The 21,836-nt window shown below is 34.7% G+C and overlaps 1 pseudogene; it reads left to right on the top strand.

Moving 5' to 3' along the window:
- LOC141492290 (mitogen-activated protein kinase kinase kinase kinase 3-like) overlaps positions 1 to 20,764 on the top strand; it is a 40,251-nt pseudogene extending 19,487 nt beyond the window's left edge.
- The last annotated feature ends 1,072 nt before the right edge of the window (positions 20,765 to 21,836 follow it).

The raw sequence follows: 21,836 nt of genomic DNA, 5'->3' as shown, positions 1-21,836 counted from the left end.
TGTTATTATTTGCATAAACCTGAATTTCATCTGCCATTTTACTGAGTGAGAGTCCTACATCTCTCTAAGCTTCACTTGTACATTACTTTTGATGAAATTAAATGCTACCTCCTTAGAAATGGATGAACTATCATGCTTGTAAATCCTGCGGAGGTCTCATTGTTCATTTAGCAACTTCTGTATTTCTCCACAAAACAAATTTTGATGTTTGAGAGTGTTCTGATGGACAAATGCTGTGCTGCACACCAAATCTCTGAAAGCTGCCCACTTTTCTATTCCACTGTTGCCAACTATGTGTCGGCTCAATTTTCCTTCCAAGTTAGCAATATACTGTTCCTGCTCAGAGAGATACTCTAATCTCTTGTTATTATTTCTTCTAGTAGTCCTTTTACCTTGAGACAACAGCTTCAGTTGAATGTCAATATTTAGCTTGCAGATGTCTGTGATCAGTCCAGCACTGTGCAACACACATTAATTTTGTTACTCTCATATCCTGTCTGTTTCTTCTCCTTACAATCAGTCAGTTAGATGACAGTGTTCGCTACAAGGCTTCCTCCAGAAAATTATATTGAATTTAGGTAAATGGAAGACAGTGCTTCTGATGACAAGGTCATGAGATGTACAAGCCTTCAGTAATAGGTGATCATTGCTATATCTATTTTCAATTTCATTCCTCCCTGCCATGTCTGTTATCCTGAGTCTTCTCTAGCATTAAAGTTACCCATGCTTATCGTCTTGGCACATTGATGATAAGGATCTCCAGGTCTTCATAAAATTTTTCTTTGGTTGCATAAAGGTTCATCATAATGGCAACAGAGGCACTGATGACTGTGGCATAGCGTTTTCATTGAAATGGCAATCTCATTGTCATGAGTCTGTTCACTCCTTTTCTAATGTATTGATGCTTGTTGATTATATTAGTTTTGATTGCAAAGCCTATCCCAGCTTCACAGTGCTCCCCTTCACTATGACAGCTCCTGAAAAGTGTGTATCTAGATCTCACTTCAGAAAAATGTCTTTCATTTGCCAGCCTTGTTCCCTCAGGGATCGTATTTGGATATGATACCTGCTAAGTTCCCTTGCAACAAGAACTGTTCATCTTTCAGGTATAGGATCTTTTGTTGTTTATGATTGTACACACATTCCATATTCTGATGGTAAGTGGAATCTTCTTTGAATAAGTTTTTGTAGAATTTTTATGTGTCTCAACTTCACTGTGGGATCCCTGCCTGCTGCAGTAATCAAGCCAGGGTTGGTTAAGCAGACAATTTTTAGGAACCTTTCCTAGCCCTTTTCTAACATCAGGGGATAAGCAGTGTGAATCTTAAAAGGGCTGCTTAGTCATCCAAGTGGCTGCCAAATATCACTGCTGCTTTCAGTGTAGAAATGATCTTATGACCTGGGCCACCTGTGTGCAGGATTGTGAAATGTATCCACACCTGCTGCTTCATCACTTGCCTGTCACCAATAGGACTTTGAGATAGGAATGGTAAAATGGTATGGGTGATGTCTTTTGATGTGTGTGTGTGTGTGTGTGTGTGTGTGTGTGTGTGTTAATTGGATTTAAGTGAGGCAGAGTTGCACAGTCATTGACCTCATTCTCTCCTCCAAAGTCATGATCCCATAGTAAGACAGAGTCAAAAGAACTGATAATGGCACTAGATGCAGTGGAGGACCTTTGTGTCTTCATTGTCTAACCAAGCTCTAAGCAATCTATAGCACCTGCTTCAGCTGGCTTCATAGGCATTGGAATGAAGTGTTCTCATCCACCCATTCACATGCTTGGGGTGGATACCCCCAAAACTCACCTAACACTATCTTCCAATGAGTTACCCTCAATCTGGTTTAGCCCATCTGTTGAAATGTTTTACTTGGGTGTGGACACTGCATGCAACAGATTCTTAGAGTCACAGGTGAGAATTAGATGACTCAAGTGGATATCAAAGGTGGAAAGCAGCCTTGAAAAGGGCTCAGCAGCCCTTACCAGTCTTCTTTGACCACACCCTTAAACCCCACCCTCAAATAGAAATACTTCTCAAGCAGTCCAGAGGATTAAAAAAATAAAAAATAAAAGCCTGTGGGAAAATAGGTTAAAATGTCATCGAAAAGATGTTCCCTTGGATCTCAGGAGCTCTCTGCCAAAATCTCAAAACTATTATATCTTTTTTATTTAACAAAGGGGCCATGGCTGGGATCCAGATCAATTTTTTAGGCCAAAGTTAACCCAAAATATCCCAAGAAGGACTGCACCACAATGTTTTTACTTGCTTCATTCCCAGCTGGTGTTGTTGTAGCATGGGAGGTGGTGGTAATTCAAACCTCCCCCATTACTGGTCTACAACAGAGAAATAATATTACCATGTCACGAATATTCCACCCTTTCCCCAGTCCCATTGTATCTAGACACTTTAGGTTGTATAGAAACCTAAATTTAGAATGATTTTTCATATTTCAAACTCAATGCCATCACACAAAAATCTAAAACTAAGAAACAATGTGTGTTCAACATCTTTCCCCTTTAAGCACATAGTTACAAAACCTTCATAAAAGGAAAAGAAAATTTTATTTACCAGTTGAAGAAACAGATCTTTCAGTAATGTTCACAGGAACTGCCTCCTGAAAAACCTTTCACCAAAGACACCAATCACTTATAGTTATGAACTTAGTTGTAATGCTACTGGCTTAGATTGAGTCACTTTGCTTCCTCTATAAAAGGAGCAAGAAGAGGAACAGAGTAATGTAGCTTTGAGTGGCAGAAATAAAAGATAAAGTTAGTCAAGAAACTATCAGTTCAAAAGTGCAAAGTTCTAATTAGGCTGATATAGGACTTTCCCCTTTCACTGGGAGAACAAAGGGGAGTGATTCCTACCATGGTGAGAACACTAACATTTCCATGCCTCATGTTCCATAGTCTTTTCTTGGCCTATATTCCTATGAAGCAGTGAGAAAGGTAGGTCTCAAAATAGATTCAAGTAACAGAGTTAAGAGCCTCTAAAGCAGCTGCAGGAACTTTTTTTCTTCCAAGGGCCATTTGGATATTTATAACATCATTTCTGGGCTATATTTGGTCAACCATTCAATTCCTTTACCCCTAAAAGGCTACAAGATTTATTTAATTTTGAATCCTATCTGCAGGCTTCTCCACCCTAAAACTAAAGGAAAAGGGATAGGTTAATATCTAGGACACTTGGAGATTGGGGGAATAAGACCACAGGAAAAAAGGTGTTATTGCAGGGTCATCAGCCTGTGATGTATGGGATGTGGGGGGAGATCAAGTGAAAAAGCCATTCTCATTCATTCCTAGTGTTGAATGCAACAGCTTAAAACCACATAGGAGATGTTGATGAAGGAGGGTCGGAGAGAGTGAGAGAACAGTGTTCTGAAGTGATAGAGGTTAGGGGGATGGTGGAAAGAGAGAAGATCATCTTCCCCAGCTATAGTCATTTTTCATTTGTGCCATACTACCACCCAAATATTTTTGCTCCAGATTGAAAAAAAATCCTTAGATTAGTTTCTTATGTGTTGGGCAAAGCAGGTATTATTACTCCTTTATTTAGATCAAGGACATGAGATTCAGAAATGTCTTACTCAAGCTTAATTTGATTAGTAACTAGAAAAGAAAACACTGGAGCCTAAGGTTTTTGACTTTTAGACCCAAGCTCTTCTTATGAAAGCATTTCCTTTACCTCATAAGAATTCTGACATGGGATACAGAAAGAAGAGTCAAAGATTTTATTAGATTTAGAATGTTCAACTTGAAAGGCATTCATTTGTGTAAAGGAGTCAAGAAGGGTTCACATTTACCTGTATTTGGCACTTACTTCCAGGATATAAAAAGGTTATCAAGATATCCTTTTAATACTGATGATAGCTGTTTTAAATAATGATGGGAAGTCTGACCCCTGAGTAGGAAATATATTGTGTAAACACTGGAGTGATTGGACTGATGGATCTATCTTGCCTGAGACACTTACTAGTTATGTGAAGCCATTTTACTTCTTTTGATCTCACTTTCCTTATCTGTTAAATGTGGATAATAGCACAATTTCACAAGGTTGTTAAGAAGCTCAAATGGTGTAATATACATAAAGTGTCTCTGAAAATAGTTTATAGTGCTTTATATAAGTGCTTATTAAATGTGTTATTGTTATTATTATTATTAATGCAAATTGAATGGGATTTGGAAGGAGAGGTATCACTGTGGAAATAAAATTAATAGTGAGGACTTCTGTATGAGGAGGGAGAGTAAAGATATACTTGAGTGGGGAAGCCTGTTGTCTCAGTGATTGAATTCAAGCATCTTTTACACAAGCAAGTTTTGAATTGTGTGAAGTATGAAGAAAGTTGATGCTAAAGCAAGGGAGTGACTGGCCTATCCCATTAGGATTCTGGTCCTGAGATTATGTGAACCTTAGCAGGCAGTAGTACCCTTTGCATAGGATATCATCAGCATTGGGAAGGAATGAGGATAGAGATAACAAATAATTTATTTGAATGGTATAGTTCTGAGTTCTCAAAAGTATCTACACAGGAAAAAAGAGCAGCCCAGTGAAAGAAGAGAAGGAAGAAAGGAGTACCAGAGCTTAGTAGATATTTGAGATCAGAGAGAGTATTAGTGAGATGAGAAATAATTATTCCTCTGTTTAATTTATTCATATTTAGATATTCACTTATAGACCTTGGAAAAAATCCTTATATTTATGCTATTGAATTAGTACTTAAAATATATTAAAATATGAATAATATTCCCTTTTGATGCTGAATACATGCTAGTTTAAACACATTATTCCTGTCTATTAATTATAATAATTATTTTGGAGCTTAATTTGCAAAAGCATTAGTTTGTATAAAAAGAGAACTTTGGTAATGTTTGGTAATGTTTTTTTCTCCCCAGATCACCAAAGTTGATATTAGACATTAAAGAATGATCGGAATTTAAGACCAACTTGAAAGTCTAAGCTATGTTAATTTTTCTTTGTTTTTAATCAAAAAGGCAAAGGAAAATAAGGATAGGATGAAAAATTTTAACTTAAAATCAAAATTTTTGAGTCAGTTGATTTTTCTGATTTAATTAAACTTTATTCATTCTTTAAGAAATATTAGTCATGAGGGCGGCTAGGTGGCACAGTGGATAGAGCACTGGCCTTGGAGTCAGGAGTACCTGAATTCAAGTCTGGCCTCAGACACTTAATAATACCTAGCTGTGTGGCTTTGGGCAAGCCACTTAACCCCATTGCCTTGCAAAAAAAAAAACAAAACCTAAAAAGAAATATTAGTCACTACAAAAGGCAAGTTACTGTACTAGACACTGAGAAAACAAAGATATTAACACAATAGTTCTTGTCCCTCTTTCCCCAGGTATAGAAACTTCATAATACAAATAGGTCCTCTCTACTATTGAATCTCCTTCCAGTTTACTCCACCCATAAACACAATAAATGCTTAGTATCTTAGGATAATTCCAAAATGAAACCAGTAGTTGTTGAGGCCCTGCCTAGAATTTCAATATTATAAAAAGCTAAGCCTTGCTGCTCACTTACCACAGCCATTTCATCCTACCCCAAATCCACACTAGTTGTCTAATTTCCTGAACTCATTCCTCAGTAGATGGCATAATCTCATTCTATCATACTCTTCCAATTCTTGTGACTATGAACCCCAGATATCCCTGCTGCCTTTTATTTTTTCTTCTCCTCATCTCACTTCACTCAGCTGTCTTCCAATTCTATCTCTTGTTTCATCCCTTTCTCAAATAAAAAGAACCTCATCACTAAGGCAAACATCTCTACTTGAACAAATGTTCTTAGTCCATGCCAGTCATTATCTTTTAGAGCATCCCTTTTATTCTACCTACTTTTTCCCTAATCTTTATTCTCATCATATTCACTGAATACTTCCCCGATACCTAGAAACAAGGCCTTGTCTCTTTTTCTCCATCCACAAAAAACTCTATTGATTCTTATTTGTTAGCTTTCATTCTGTAGTTCTCTCCTTCATCTCCTCCTGTTTCTTCTTAATAAAGATATTTATAATTGATTCCTCCACTTTTCCTCTCACTCTCTTGTTTACTTTCAGCATTCTGGTTTCTAACCTCATCATTGAACTGAAATTGCTTTCCCTAAAATTACCAATGATTTTTCATCTCTAAATCTTCACAATTTTCATCCTTCTTGATCTCTCTTCAGCCTTTGACATTATCAAAATCCCTCTTCATTTTGACTGACTTTCTCTCTGTGGCTTGTGATAAAGTCTCCTGGATCTTTTCCTCCATCTTACTATACCTTCTTTGTCCCCACTGATAAAGGTTCATTCAAGCCTTGCCTACCAACTCTCTAAGGAAATCTTTTCATATCCAATCTCATGGACTCTGTTATCATCACTGGATAAATGATTCCCAGATAATACAGTCAAAATCTCTCTCCTGACCTCCAGTCTCATATCTCAAATTTCTATTGGTTGTCCCATAAGCATGTTCAGCTGCAGACAATCGAAACTGAGCTCTGTCTTTTCCCCAAAAGTTTACCCTCTTCCTAACTTTCCTATTACACTTAAAGGTGCTATCATCCTCCCAAATCACCCTGGCCTCCAACTCAGATATTATTTGCAAATCTTTACTCTCTCAAACTCTCCTGTAGTTGTTTTTCTGTGAAGTCATTTTGTTTCACTTCAGTGATCATCCCCAAAAGCAAGTCTGACCATATCACCTTCCCTTCTCTAATCAATATAATCCAATGGTTCCACATTGCCTTTGGGATCAAATATAGAATTCTCTATTTGATTTTTAAGTCTTTCATAATCTTGCCCCTTTCTGACTTTATTTTTGCACTTTAATTCTCCTTCACATATTTTACACACAGTGACATTAACTTCCTTCATTTTTCTCCCACATTACACCCTCTCTGTGCATTTTTGCTCTTGCTCACATGCAAATCCCTGAAAAGAACTTGATCATTTCCACCTCATGTCTTTCTTCAAATATCAGTTAAAATATGACCTTTTGAAAGAAACTTTCCTTATCTCTATTTTCAAATTTATTTAATTTTGAATTTTACAATTTTCCCCAAAATCTTGCTTCCCTCCCCCCACCCTACAGAAGGCAGTCTCTTAGTCTTTACATTGTTTCCAGGCTATACACTGAAGCAAATTGAATGTGTTGAGAGAGAAATCATATCATTAGGAAAAATAAAATAAAATATAAGAGATAGCAAGATTACAAGATAACTTTTTTTTTTAATTAAAGGTAATAATCTTTGGTCTTTGTTCAAACTCCACAATTCTTTCTCTGGATACAGATGATATTCTCCAACACAGATACCCTAGAATTATCCCTGATTGTTGCACTTATGAAATGAGCAAGTCCATTACAGCTGATTGTCACACCCAGTTGCTGTTAGGGTGCACAGTGTTCTTCTGGTTCTGCTCATCTCACTCAGCATCAGTTCATGCAAATCCCTCCAGGCTTCCCTGAATTCCCATGCCTCCTAGTTTCTAATAGAACAATAGTGTTCTATCACACACACACACACACACACACACACACACACACACACACACACACCACACACATATATATATACATATATATATGTATATATATATATATATATATATGTATATATATATATACCACTAAGCCATTCCTCAATTGATGGACATTCATTCAATTTCCAATTCTTTGCCACCACAAACAGGGCTGCTATGAATATTTTTGTTACAAGTAATATTTTTACACTTTTTCATAATCTCTTCAGGGTATAGATTTAGTAGTGGTATTGCTGGAATAAATGGTATGCACATTTTTTGTTGCCCTTTGGGTGCAATTCCAAATTGCTCTCCAAAAAGGTTGGATAAGTTCACAGCTCCACCAACAATGTATTAGAGTCCCAGATTTCCACATCCCTTCCAACATAGATCATTGTCCTTTCTGGTCATATTGGCCAGTCTGAGAGAGTGAGGTGGTACCTCAGAGTTGCTTTAATTTACATTTCTCTAATAAGTAGTTATTTAGAGCAATTTTTCATATGACTATGGATTGCTTTGATTTCCTCATCTGTAAATTGCCTTTGCATATCCTTTGACCACTTGTCAATTGGGGAATGACTTTTTTTTCTTGAATTTGACTTATTATTCTATATATTTTAGAAATGAATCCTTTGTCAGAAATGCTAGCTGTAAAAATTGTTTCCCAATTTACTACATTTCTTTTGATCTTGGTTACAGTGGCTTTGTGCAAAAGTTTTTTAATTTAATGTAATCAAAATTATCTAGTTTGTTTTTAATGATGTTTTTCATCTCTTCCTTGGTTATAAACTGCTGACCTTTCCATAATCTGACAAGTAAACTATTCCTTGATCTCTTAGTTTGCTTATAATATTGTATTTTATGTCTAAATTCTGTATCCATTTTAATCTTATCTTGGTATAGGATGTGAGGTGTTGGTCTAATCCTAGTTTCTGCCATACTAACAACTTCCAATTTTCCCTACGGTTTTTATTGAAGAGAGAGTTTTTATCCCAATAGCTGGACTCTTTGGGTTTATCAAACATCAGATTACTATAATCATTTCCTGCTATTTTACTTAATCTATTCCACTGATCCACTACTATTTCTTAGTCAATTCCAGACAGTTTTGATGACTGATTCTTTATAATGTAATTTTAGTTCTGGTAGGGCTAAGCCACCTTCTTTTGTACTTTTTTTCATTAAATCCCTGAAAATTCTTGACTTTTTATTTCTCCATATGAATTTACTTACAATTTTTTTGAACTCATTAAAGTATTTTGGGGGTGAGTCTGGTTGGTAGGGTGTTAAATAAGTAGTTTAGTTTAGGTAGAATTGTCATGTTTATTATATTAGCTCGGCTTATCCATGAGCAGTTGATATTTGCCCAATTTTTAAATCTGATTTTATTTGTTAGAGAAATGTTTTGTAGTTGTTTTCATAGAGTTTCTGAGTCTGCTTTGGCAGGTAGACTCCCAAGTATTTTATATTGAATGAAGTTATTTTGAATGGGGTTTCTCTTTCTAGCTCTTATTGCTCTATCTTGCTAGTAATATATAGAAATGCTGAGGATTTTATGAGGATTTATTTTATATCCTGTGACTTTGCTAAATCTGATAATTGTTTTTAGTAGTTCTTTAGATGATTTTTTAGTATTCCCTATGTATTCCATCATGTCATCTGAAAAGAGTGAGAGTTTTGTCTCTTCCTGTGCAATTCTAATCCCTTCAATTTCTTTCTCTTCTCTTATTGATGAAGCTAATATTTGTAACACGCTGTTGAATAGTAGTGGTGATACCAGGCATCCTTGTTTCACCACTGATTTTATTGGGAATGCCTCTAGCTTATCCCCATTGCATGTAATGCTTGGTGATGGTTTGAGATAGATACTGCTTATCATTCTAAGAAACAATCCATTTGTTCGTATATCTGCTAGTGTTTTTAGTAGGAATTGGTGTTGTATTTTGTCAAAGGCTTTTTCAGCATCTATTGATATAATCATATGATTTCTGATAGGTTTGTTATTGCTATAATTAGTTATACTAATAATTTTCCTAATATTGAACCAACCCTGCATTCCTGGGATAAATCCTACTTGATCATAATGTATTATCCTAGGGATAACTTGTAGTAATCACTTTGCTAAGATTTTATTTAAGATTTTTGCAGCTATATTCATCAGGGAGATAGGTCTATAATTTTCTTTCTCTGTTTTAACTCTTCCTGGTTTAGGTATCAGCACCATATTGATGTCACAGAAAGAGTTAGGCTGAGTCCCATCTTCACCTATTTTGCTAAAGAGTTTATATAGAATTGGAACCGATTGTTCTTAAATGCTTGCTAGAATTCACTTGTGAATCCCTCTGTCCTTTGAGATTTTTTTCTGAGGGAGTTCAATAATGACTTGTTGAATTTCTTTTTCTGAGATATTTAAATATTTAATTTCTTCTTCATTTAACCTGGGCAACATATATCATCCATTTCACTTAGATTATCAAATTTATTAGCACAGAGTTGGGCAAAATAATTCTGCATTGTTACTTTAATTTCCTCCATATTGGTGGTGAGTTCATCTTTTTCATTTATCATACTGGTAATTTGGTTTTCTACTTTTTAATCATATTAACCAGAGGTTTATAAATTTCATTGTTTTTTTTTCATAAAACCAACTCTTGGATTTCTTTCTTTCTTTTTTTTTTTTTTGCAAGGCAATGTGATTAAGTGGCTCACCCAAGGCCACACAGCTAGGTAATTATTAAGTGTCTGAGGCTGGATTTGAACTCAGGTACTCCTGACTCCAGAGCTGGTGCTCTATCCACTGTGCCACCTAGCTGCCCCTTGATTTTATTTCTTGCTTTTGATTTTATTAATTTCTCCTTAAATTTTTAGAATTTCTGATTTGGTATTTTATTGGGAGAGTTTTAATTTGGTCTTTCTCTAATTTTTTTTAGTTGCATGTTTAAATCATTGATTTCCTCTTTTTTTCCAATTTATTCATGTAAGTATTTAAAGATATAGTATATTCCCTGACAACTGTATCCCATAAGTTTGGTGCGTTGTCACATTATTATCATTATTTAGTATGAAATTATTGATTCTTTCTATCATTTGTTGTTTGATACACTCATTCTTTAAAATGAGGTTATTCAGTTTCCAATTTGTTTTGGGTCTACATCTCCCTGGCCCAATATCACATATGACTTTTATTGCATTATGATCTGAGAAAGAGGTATTCACTATTTCTACCTTTCTGCATATGATTATTAGGTTTTCATGGCCTAGTACATGGTCAATTTTTATGTAATTGCCAGGTACTACAGGAAAAAAAAGTATATTCCTTTCTATCCCCATTTAATTTTCCCCAAAAGTCTATCAAGTCTAGGTTTTCTAGCATTCTATTTACCTCCTTAATTTTCTTCCTGTTTCTTTTATGGTTAGATTTATCTAAATCTGAGAGTGGGAGGTTGAGGTCTCCCACCAGTAGAGTTTTGCTGACTATGTCATCTTGTAACTCATTCAACTACTCCTCTAAAATTTTGCTATACCACTTGGTACATACATATTTAGTATTGAAATTGCTTCATTATGTATGGTACATTTTAGAAGGATATAGTTTCCTTCCTTATCCCTTTTATGAATGAAATCTATTATTGCAGCTGCTTTGTCTGAGATAAGGATTGATACCCCTGCTTTTTTCACTTCAGCTGAAACAAAATATATTTTGCTCCAACCTTTTACCTTTACTCTGTATGTACTCTGCTTCAAATTGGTTTCTTGTAAGCAGCATATTATAGGATTCTGTTTTTTAGTCCAGTCTGCTATTTGCTTATGTTTTATGGGAGAGTTCATCCCATTCACATTCAAAGTTATAATTAACTCTTTATTGTCCTCAATGCTATCTTCCTTCTTTTTATTTCCCCCTTTTTCACTTTATCCATATTCCCCAGTATTTTCTTTCTGAATACCTTCAGTATATTTGCCCCCTTGTATCCAACGCCCTCCTATTTCTTTTCCCTTTCCCTTTGACCCTTCTTCCTTATTTCAGCTCCTCTTTTCCTACCTCTTCCTTCTTTCCCCTTTTTATAACTGAAAGCAAAGATAAGTTTCTCAACTTCACTGAGTGTATGTATGTATGTTAACTTTAATCCAAATCTGATGAGAGTAAGATTCAGGTGATTCTCACCTCCACCCATCTTCCCCTCTATTGCAACATGTCCTTTGTACCTCTTTATGTAATGTGGTTCACCCCATTCAATCTTCTCCATCCTCCCATCTCTTTACTGTCCCCCCTTTTTAAGGAGATATGTTTTTAAATTATTCTGTCCAAGTCATGGATAAGTCATGGGTGTCCATCACTTCTGGCTGAGTATATTCTTTCTAATAGAGTTATAATTTTCAAGAGTAATGAGAATCTTTCTCCCAGATGGGTATATAGCCAGTTTCATCTTATTGTATAAGTTTTTTCTCCTTTACCCTTTTTTTTTCCTTTTCATGTGTCTCTTGAGTCCTGTCTGATGTCTGATTTTTCTATTTAGCACTGTTCTTTTCATCAAGAAGAGATAGAATTCTCCTATTTTGTTAAATGTTCATCTTTGCCCCTGTAACAGAAGGCTCAGTTTTGCTGGGCAGTGGATTCTTGGCTGCATTCCAAGCTCCCTTGCTCTTCAGAATATTTCATTCTAGACACTTTAATCCCTTAATGTTGATGCAGCCAGGTCCTGCATAATCCTCACTGTGACTCCCTAGTATCTAAAGTGTTTCTTTCTGGCTGCTTGCAGGACTATCTCTTTTATCTGCTACTTCTGGAATTTGACAACAATATTCCTTGGTGTTTTCATTTTGGGATCCCTTTTAGGAGGGGAGCAATGTATTCTTTAAGTAATTATTTTTGCCCTCTGGTTCCATGATATTAGGGAAGTTTTCTATCACTAAATCCTATAATATGAAGTCCAGCCTTTTTTTCCTCTTCAATGTTTTCAGGAAGCTCAATGATTCTTAGTTTGTCCCTCCTTATTCTACTGGAGGTCAGTGGTTTTGCAGATGAGATATTTTACATTTTCTTCCATTTTTTCATTTTTTTGGTTTTGTTTAGCAAATTATTGTTGTCTCATGAAGTCATTAGCTTCCACAGAGTCGATTCTTTGTTTTTAGAGAATTTTCTTCATTTTCCTTTTGCAACTCCTTTTCCAATTCATCAGTTCTGTTTTTGCCCAAGTGTAGTTTTGAGAGAATTATTTTCTTTTTTCATTTGCCCAATTGAGGATTTGAGAGAATTATTTTCTTTTTGTATTTGTCCAATTGAATTTTCCAAGGAGTTCTTTTTTTGTTGCAAGATTTCAATTTTCTCTTGCAAAGTGTTAGTTTTTCTCTTGAATTTCTTTTTCTAATTTTCCATTTTTTTTTAGTTTTTGCAAGGCAAATGGGGTTAAGTGACTTGCCCAAGTCCACACAGATAGGTCATTATTAAGTGTCTGGGGCTAGATTTGAACTCAGGTACTCCTGACTCCAGGGCCAGTGCTCTATCCACTGCACCACCTAGATGCCCCATCCAATTGATTTTTAAACTCCTTCCTGATTTCAGGGTCTTTACCTTATATGTGGTATTCTATGTACCCCCCTTTTCAATGGCCTTTCTTCATTTTCCTAGATCTTGTGCTGGCTCACAGAGATTTGGTTTTGAAATCCCTAGAGACTTTGTTCACTTGACTTAGTAACTCCAAGTGGGCTTAGCTCAGTGCCTGTCTTCTCTCTGACATCTTGATGAGAAGTACTTTATCTCTATTAATACAAGTTCATATATTTTGAGATATCTCCAATTTATCCTATAGATATCTTGTATCTACATAGCAGTTTTATGTTATCTCCTCCAAAAGAATGTGAAGTTTTTGAAGCACAAGGTCTAGAACCTATTAAATACTTATTACTGACAGAAGAGCATTGCAAAGGATGGACTGTCATGGAAGATAAAATACTCATATTGATGAGATCACAAGTCCATTGATTGATGAAATCACAGATCCATTGGAATATTTATGATAATAATGATAATGATGAAGATGACTCTAACACCATGTTCTTTCCAAGATATTTTATTACCTCTTTATTAGAATTCTGACTCATTTTTTTATCTCATTGGATATATCCATTTTAGAGCTTGCTTTATATTCAACTATTTAGTATATAGTGATCACACTCAAGTTTCATTTTCTCTTTCTGTTTATGCAGTTTTGGAAAAGCAATTATCTATAATTAATTATCTATAAGTCAGTTCCTCATTTGTAAAACATGCTGCTGGAGCCTATGTTTCCTAAGGATCTTTCTACCACTTCATCTTGTGATACTAAAGGATAATATATGTGTAATCTGTTTCAAAGTTAAAAAATTTGGTATAGGAATTGGATGTCAAGTTAGAATATATAATAAATTCTTCATTCTGAGGGTTCTAATTGGGTTAACATTTGCAAAAATGAAGACATACTTAAAAGAATGGGATTTGATATGTTCTTACACAGTTAAAGGCAAAGTGAATTGTTAGAAATAGTTTTACAATGTTTCCATTGAAATTCAGCCTCTTCATGAGATCACACTCACTCTCTGTGTCCCTCCAGGGAAAAATGTTTTCTATTTCTTATGTATTCCTCCACAATTTCTAATATGTTGCTATGTCGGTTAAATAGTATAGTTTGACAAATCATTCACTAAATTTGCTTGAAGAAACATAATAGAGAGAAAATATTTTTCCTCTCTTTGCTGATATAATTTGAGGTAATAGCTAAATCTACAAGTATAATTATGGCTGTGGTAAATACCACTTGGGACAAATGAAAGAAAGCATACCCTCTGATGTAGGGGAGCAGAGAAAGAAAAGGGAGACATTCATTCTAGGGTAGTATTTGGAAACTTCCTATTTTAAATAATTATTCTTGCCAACTTAGTGTTGGGTTGTTTCTATACTAGCAAAGGACTGGAAGTAGTGTTGGTACTCTTTAAATTTGATTTTCTGGGTCACAGAATAGACAACCCTTCCTTTGTCTCTGTCAGGGGAGGGGGGGGAGTTTTAATTCAGTTAATGACATTCCAGCTATGATCACAAATACTTAGTTAAATCTCTACTTAAGTTTTTTCCTTAAGGTATTATAAATGATCAAAAGTAAATAATGAAGATTAGATTTTGATAAGCTTTGATTTCAAATATGATTTACTGATTTAAATTTCTACCAAAAATAATCTTTAAAAATGGAATTGATAGTGTGTTTTATGTATAGACTTTATAACCCAACAATGTCAGTTAGCATCAAATGCAAGATATGTGGTAGATATGTATACCATTTTTTTATTCACTGCCCTGGTATACACAAAAAGTATAGTTTGTAATATAGGAAAAAATTAACTTTGTTTATGTGCTTTATAAATTCCATCTTTTCAAATGAAACTATATATATGCACATACATATACATAGATAACTACTTTTAAAGAGCTTCTTTGGTTGATAATGTATATATCACTTAACCTTTCTCATTACATCTGCAAAATAAGCATATTGATAACTGTGTCACAATGGGTTGTTGGGGGAAGTTGTTGCTCAGTCATGACCTCATTTTGAGTTTTCTTGTTCAAGATAATGTAGTAACTTACTATATCTTCTCTAACTCATTTTACAGAGGAGGAAACTGAGGCAAAAAAGGAGTGAGTGAATTGGTCATGTAAATAAATAAATATATGTCAAAAAGCTGAAAGGTTCCATTATTTTCTGATGATGTATATGAGAGGGACAATGTTCCTCCAAAATTTTGTTCTGGGAATGGGATGATTGCTTTAATTTACATTAAAAATATGAGCCTTGGTTTTTCAAAGGACAAGAAGGTAGAGTATACTTTATCCCACATCACTTCCATTATTTTGAAATCAGTAAAAAATGAACCCAAAGTAAGAAAATAACCAACTAAAGGAATGAGTTGCTTTTGTTGTTCAGTCATATCTGACTCTTCATTACCCTATTTATGGTTTTTTTGGCAAAGATACTAGAGTGGTTTGCCATTTCCTTCTCTCATTTTATGGATGAAGAAACTGAGGCAAATAAGGTGAAGTGACAAGGTCATCTCCTTTGTTGTTCATCCTTCACTTTCAAAGAGGATTAATGACATCATGAGGGTAATGTCTTGACTTGTGAGTGAATTGGATGTGAGTGGGACAGAACTGTGCAAAGTCATTGGCCTCACTCTCCCCTCCAGAGTCATCCAGGTCTAGTGGCAAGAGAAAGGTCAAGAGGACTGTGATGGCTTAGTATGCCCTAGGTAAACTTGGTCTTTCCAAATTAAAGTCTTTCCCAGATCTCAGTTTGTCTGAGGCCATGGACAGAATAACTAGCATTTATATAACTCTGTAAGGTTTGCAAAGGATTTTAGAAATAGAAGTATAGCATTTTTCAATCAATGCTTGCTACTTCTTAGAAGAACCATGTACACAATCTACTGCTTAACTTTTGCTTTGTTAAGCAATACTACTAACATGTCCTCTCATATAATAAATTTTTAAAAGGCCATTGTAATATAGGCTAACAGTTGTTTTCAACAGAAAAATAAGAATAGTGTTTACACATTAATGGACTTTATGATGATACATATTTAGGGTTCCCAGAAAGAAAAGCTCTGTCATTGAATTCTTATAACACTTATGAAGCCCTGTCCGGGGAAAACCAACAGCTTTTCTGAGAGTAATAGCCTTGCCCTGTTTGTTTTACATGGTGTCAAAACAGGTCTGTTAAATCACTGAGAAAGAGCACACTGGCTGATGAAGTGGCAGCAGGGTGCTTGTGGTTTCATAACAACATTGAAATTCTATCTTTTCTCTAAATTTCCATGACAGACCCTGGCAAGTTTGATGTGGGAAGGCACATTTGCCTACAGCTGGTGGCAAAGAGATGGGATTAGAAGGGGAGGGAGGGGAGAAGGACCAAACAAACAACTGATCAGAACCCTGGGAGGACACAGAGGGCCAGCGTACAGCACAACATCTGCTCACACCCAGAGGCAATCAGGGACAAACCTGCCTTCCAAGGGAGACACATGTCAGCCTAAAACAACAGCAGTTGGGAACAAGGTAGAGCACAAGAAAATTGTGGAAATAAGCTGTCCACCTTGCCACTTATAGACACTGATTTAAGCCGTATATTGGCTTAAAACAGTTCAATGCTTTCCCAATGACAATTCCATTTATTTAAGTGGCAGCAGAGGTGGAATACTAACAGACTACCTCTGGAAGACGTCAACTAAATTAGTCAGCATGGATTTAGAAAATACCTATTCTTCTGGTGAATCCTTAAAACTCTGCAATCTGGAGAGAGTGATGAGAAGAGATAGGTTCTGGTCTGAAAATATCTTCTCTCCTATCAAAACAGGTTATGATAATATATAATATATATTATTTTTAAATTGACAAAATATATCCCAAAATAATGTGCAACTAGGTGGCACAGTGGATAGATTGCTGGCCCTGAAATCAGGAAGATTCAATCTCTATGAGTTCAAACGTGGCCTTGGATATTTATGTGTTATGTGACCTCGGCAAATCACGTAATTCTTTTTGACTCAGTTTCCTCATATGTAAAATGACTTAGAGAAAGAAATAGCAAAATTGTTCTAATCTCTTTGTGAAGAAAACCTCAAATGGGGTCACAAAGAATTAGAAATGATTCAACAGCAACATCCCACAACAGTGCAGTGAGGTACAATTATCATCATGATCATTTTGTATAAAGCTTAAATGATGTATACATGATCTTGCCTATGAAGCTTTCTCACTTTTAAATCCAGTGCTTCTTTGAATTCCATGGTCTTATCTCCATCTCTCTCTCCTTTCACTTCTAGGTAGTAATGTACATTATGGTAATACAGAATGATAATGAGAGCAGGCAGCATGATATAATACTATGTTAGTCATATATTGACTTAGAAAAACCCAAATTAATATTATCTGTGTTGTTGTATTTTTCTTTATTCTGTTAAATATTTTCCAATTACATTTTAATTAGATTCAGAAAGTGTGTGATACCTCTGGAGTAGTGGTATGGTTCTTAGCTCTGGGAAAAGAAAGTTTGAATTTGAGACTTAGCTGAGCTACTTCCTATCAGTGTCATTCAAAGTAAATGAGCTTCACTTTTCCTGGGTCTCTATTTCCTTAATTGGAGGACCAGAAGATGTTTTTTAGTTCTAATGTCCAATGAAACTTAAATTAACTAATATGCAGAAAAATCTAATTGAAATAGAATTATTATGTTGGTGGCATACACTTTATGGAGCTAACACTTGATAGGGTCCAATGAAATGAATTAAAATATTAATCTCAGCTCTATTAAAAAATTTCAGAGTCCTTTGTATTTCTGAAAGATTTGAAAGAGAACCTAGGGCTATATGGGGTGTTCAGAGAAGATTTGTACCTTGGGTGCTGATTTGCTGATCCCTTTTTCAGGACTTCTTATCCAACTTGGGTTGGATTGATCCTATTCTAACCTGTGTCTCTAAGAAGCTGTAGTATAAGCAGTGACCACACCCCCATAAAGTATCTCAGCTGATGTTCTAAACCAGGTTGAGGATAACCCATCATTGATGACTTTCCCCAAGGGAACAGATGGATAAGAACAATTTGTTTCACAGGCATTTGAAGACTGTGGAGCATTTAGAGCTTGGTCAAATATCAAAGGTACCAAAGTCATCCACTGCATTCTACGTCAATTGTCAGACATCTTGACTTTAGTCCTGTCAATGGACTTTGGTGACTCTGGAAGAGAGAATGAGGCTGATGACAGCAAAACTCTGCCTCACTTAAATTTAATTCACACTCAAAACAAAAAAATCACACATCATCCACTATTTTACACACAACATCATGATGTCATTAGTCTTTTTGGAAAAGGAAGGAGAAACAAGAACAAGAGAACCTGAAAACAAATCTTTTTACTATGTAATTTATTTTTTACTTTAATTTCTATCGTATGCTAAAATTTATTTTTTAATTTCTGATGTATGCTAAAAATACAAAGTTCAGAATTGGGTAAGGAGTGTAGATGAGATATTTGTTTTGTTGTTTATCCATGTTTGATTCTTTAGAACCCTTTTGAATAAAGATCCAGAGTCATTCACCAATTCCTTCTCCATCTTTTTTTATAGATGAGAAAACTGGAGTAAGTAAGGTTAAGTCATAGCTAGTAGGGGCCTTAGCCTGGATTTGAACTTAAGAAAAGGATAATTATTGACTCCATACCCAGCTCTTTGTCTGTTATGCCACCTAACTGCCCCTAAATTTACCTTGTTGCCTCAGTCACTTCTCTATATGTAGCCACATAATCTTAAAAGAATTGCAATCACATAGATCTTTCCATTTTTAAAATATATCAGGTTTTTGAGTTAAGGTTAATATCTCCTATTCCTTTTCCTTCAGATTCTATCTTCCTCACCTTTATAATAAACTTTTTACTTAATTTTTTGAACCATCAAGCCAACAGTTTGGTGTTAGAAATATGCCATCTTTTGAATTAACATTTCAATCTAATTACTCTTAAAATTTTTTAAACAAAGTTTTCTTTGATAGTTGGTCAAGTAAAATTTGATACACTCTTGAGGAAAGAAACAGAGCCATATCATGACCTGGATCTTCAACTAGAATATGGCAAACACCAGAGCAGTATTTTTTAGTTGGAAATAAGGGTCTTTTGAAGTCTGTTGAAGAATAATTGCATCAGAGGGCCCATATGTCACATTTAGAAGATGAGGAGGGGAAATGATGATGAATATAAGCATTCAACCATGAAAGCAAAGGTTCTACCTCTTTTATCACCAAATCCGAAATCCATCTACGTACCACAGGAAACCCCTACCAGGAAGGATGATAGTCAATGAACACTCAAAAGATATTCTGTGCTTGATAGTTCAGGAAAACCATCCCAAATTCCACCCAGACTACCACCTCCCTGGTTACCTTGAGAAAAGCCTGTTATTTTAGATAATTTAGGTATATTTTAGGTAATTGAACCCCATTCCAGAATGAAAATAGAGGCAAAATCCTGTCAAGGAAAGAAAAGAAAGTTGTATCAAAAGTCATTAGCAATGGTCTTTCTCCAACATCTCAAGTATATTTGAGTGCTTGCTTTTCAAATGTTTTAATGGGTACCCCTTAAAAATTTACTGTGCAACATAATGGAAAAACTCAGAAATAGGAGATCAGCATTTGATACTTGGTGCTGAAGAAAGGAAGTATAGCTTGAACCTTAATGAACTACTGAGACATCAATGGAACAGTTATTTCCTCAAAGATGTACATGGTTATATGAAATGAACAGTTGTTTACTATCAGTATCTGGTAAAGCATCTCAACTTTATTCCCATATTTTACCAGAATTCTGATTATGCAAGACAAATGCAAAAAGTTACCTATTGTTATTCCAGAACACAAACTCCCTGATCAGATGTTGTCCATAAAATTTGCTATATCTGCAAAAATTTCCCCAAAAAAGTAGTGCCAGAAATGTTGTATTAAAAAATCCTTATGGGGCAGCTAAGTGGCACAATGGATAGAGCACTGGCCCTGGAATCAGAAGGACCTGAGTCAAATCTGACCTCAGATACTTAATGATTACCTAGTTGTATGACCTTGAGCAAGTCACTTAGCCCCATTACCTTGCAAAAGCAAAAACAATGAAAGAAATCCTTACACAGGCCACAAATATCTTTGTGGGGCACATTTACCTGGCATTGTTCTGTTAGAATAGGTTGAACCAATGCAGAAGTTTATCTTAATTAAGCATATAGATCTTCCTATACCTTATCTACTTAGAAAATTTGAAATGCTGTTAGTACCTGAACAGTCATGCCTTTATTTTGTGTTAGTGTTAGCAGAGGGAGAAATTTAATTCCAGCTCTTCATGGTTTACAGATTCAAGAGATGCCATTTATGTATGCTTGAATTGTTATATTAAAATAATAAATCTATAAAGCAGATTGAAATCTAGCAGAAAATTGTCATCAGAATTCACCTCTGATATACAGATTGAATATATAGTTTATCTATAAGACAGCATGCCAGCTTTCTGGAAACATGGAATCCAAGGCAAAAGTTTTAGATCAAATGAGATAGCACAGGAAATTTCAGATAGCACAAGAATTTTCAGGCTTCTTAGATCTGACAGGTTTGTGCAAAAAAAGACCAACTGATCATCCTACAGCCAATAGCAATTTTTACATCCTGGTGGGTCATGAAAACAGTTACTGAGAGATGTTATACCTGAAAAACCCCTAGAAAGAGAACATTACTGCTGCAACATTAATAGATGCTCACAGTGATACAAAAGTGACAGTAACTTAGCTTCAGTCACTCTGTAATTTATTTTGGCATGAGATAAATAAGGAGAAATGTTGTATTATGTGATATGGATGTCTTTAGCATATTGTAAATCAACAGAGCTTCATTCACTATTATGTAATCTTTGTATGTAGAGGCAGTATTTTTCAGTGAAATCTGATAATACTGATGACATATACAAAAATTATGTAGATAATCATCCTTTTATGATGTATAAGTGTCTTATCTGTACAGATGTAAAGAATAATGCAAAAATGAAATTGGGAATATTAGTTTAATACTTTCAATGTGATTTATATTATAAAATAGGATTATCGCTATGAAAACATCTAACAATGCTATTACATTTTTATTATTTAATTTGGTAATACAACTATAAATCTTATACCTTTTAAAATTGCAATCAAGACTGAAATCACAGGAATTTAATTTTGTTCAAAGTTATCATTGATTGTTATTTTCCAATGAAATAAGTGTATTCCAAGTTTTAGTAAAATGTACACTTTGACTCTTTTTAAAAATGTTCTTTATATTTTAATGTGAGTATTTAAGATCAGACTAAATTGTGAGTTATGGTCTTCATTAATATGATTGGTAACAATTTTGAAAATGTTCCTTAATACATATATTGTGAAATAAAAATATGTTTGACAAAAAATGAATTTTTTAAAAGTATGCTAAAAGATATTTGATATTTTCTTTTTTATTGATTACTTTTTTAGCCTTCCTAATATATTTATTTATTGTATTACGATGGAAAAACCTATTAATATAAGAAACACCTTTGAGTATAGACTGATACTTTTCTACTATGTAATGACAAATTTACTATCTAAATTTCAATTTCTTCTTTAAAAAATAAATATAACTATAATTTATATAGTGTTTTAAGTTTTGCAATGTATCTCACTTTTTTCTCCTAAGTATGAAATGTAGATGCCATTATTAAACCTGAGTCAGACTGAGGTTAAGTGGTTTACGT

This window comes from Macrotis lagotis, chromosome 6 (assembly GCF_037893015.1).
Source record: "Macrotis lagotis isolate mMagLag1 chromosome 6, bilby.v1.9.chrom.fasta, whole genome shotgun sequence".
NCBI lineage: Eukaryota > Metazoa > Chordata > Mammalia > Peramelemorphia > Peramelidae > Macrotis > Macrotis lagotis.
Note: the sequence above shows the minus strand (reverse complement) of the source record. Positions and strands in the feature narration are given on the sequence as shown.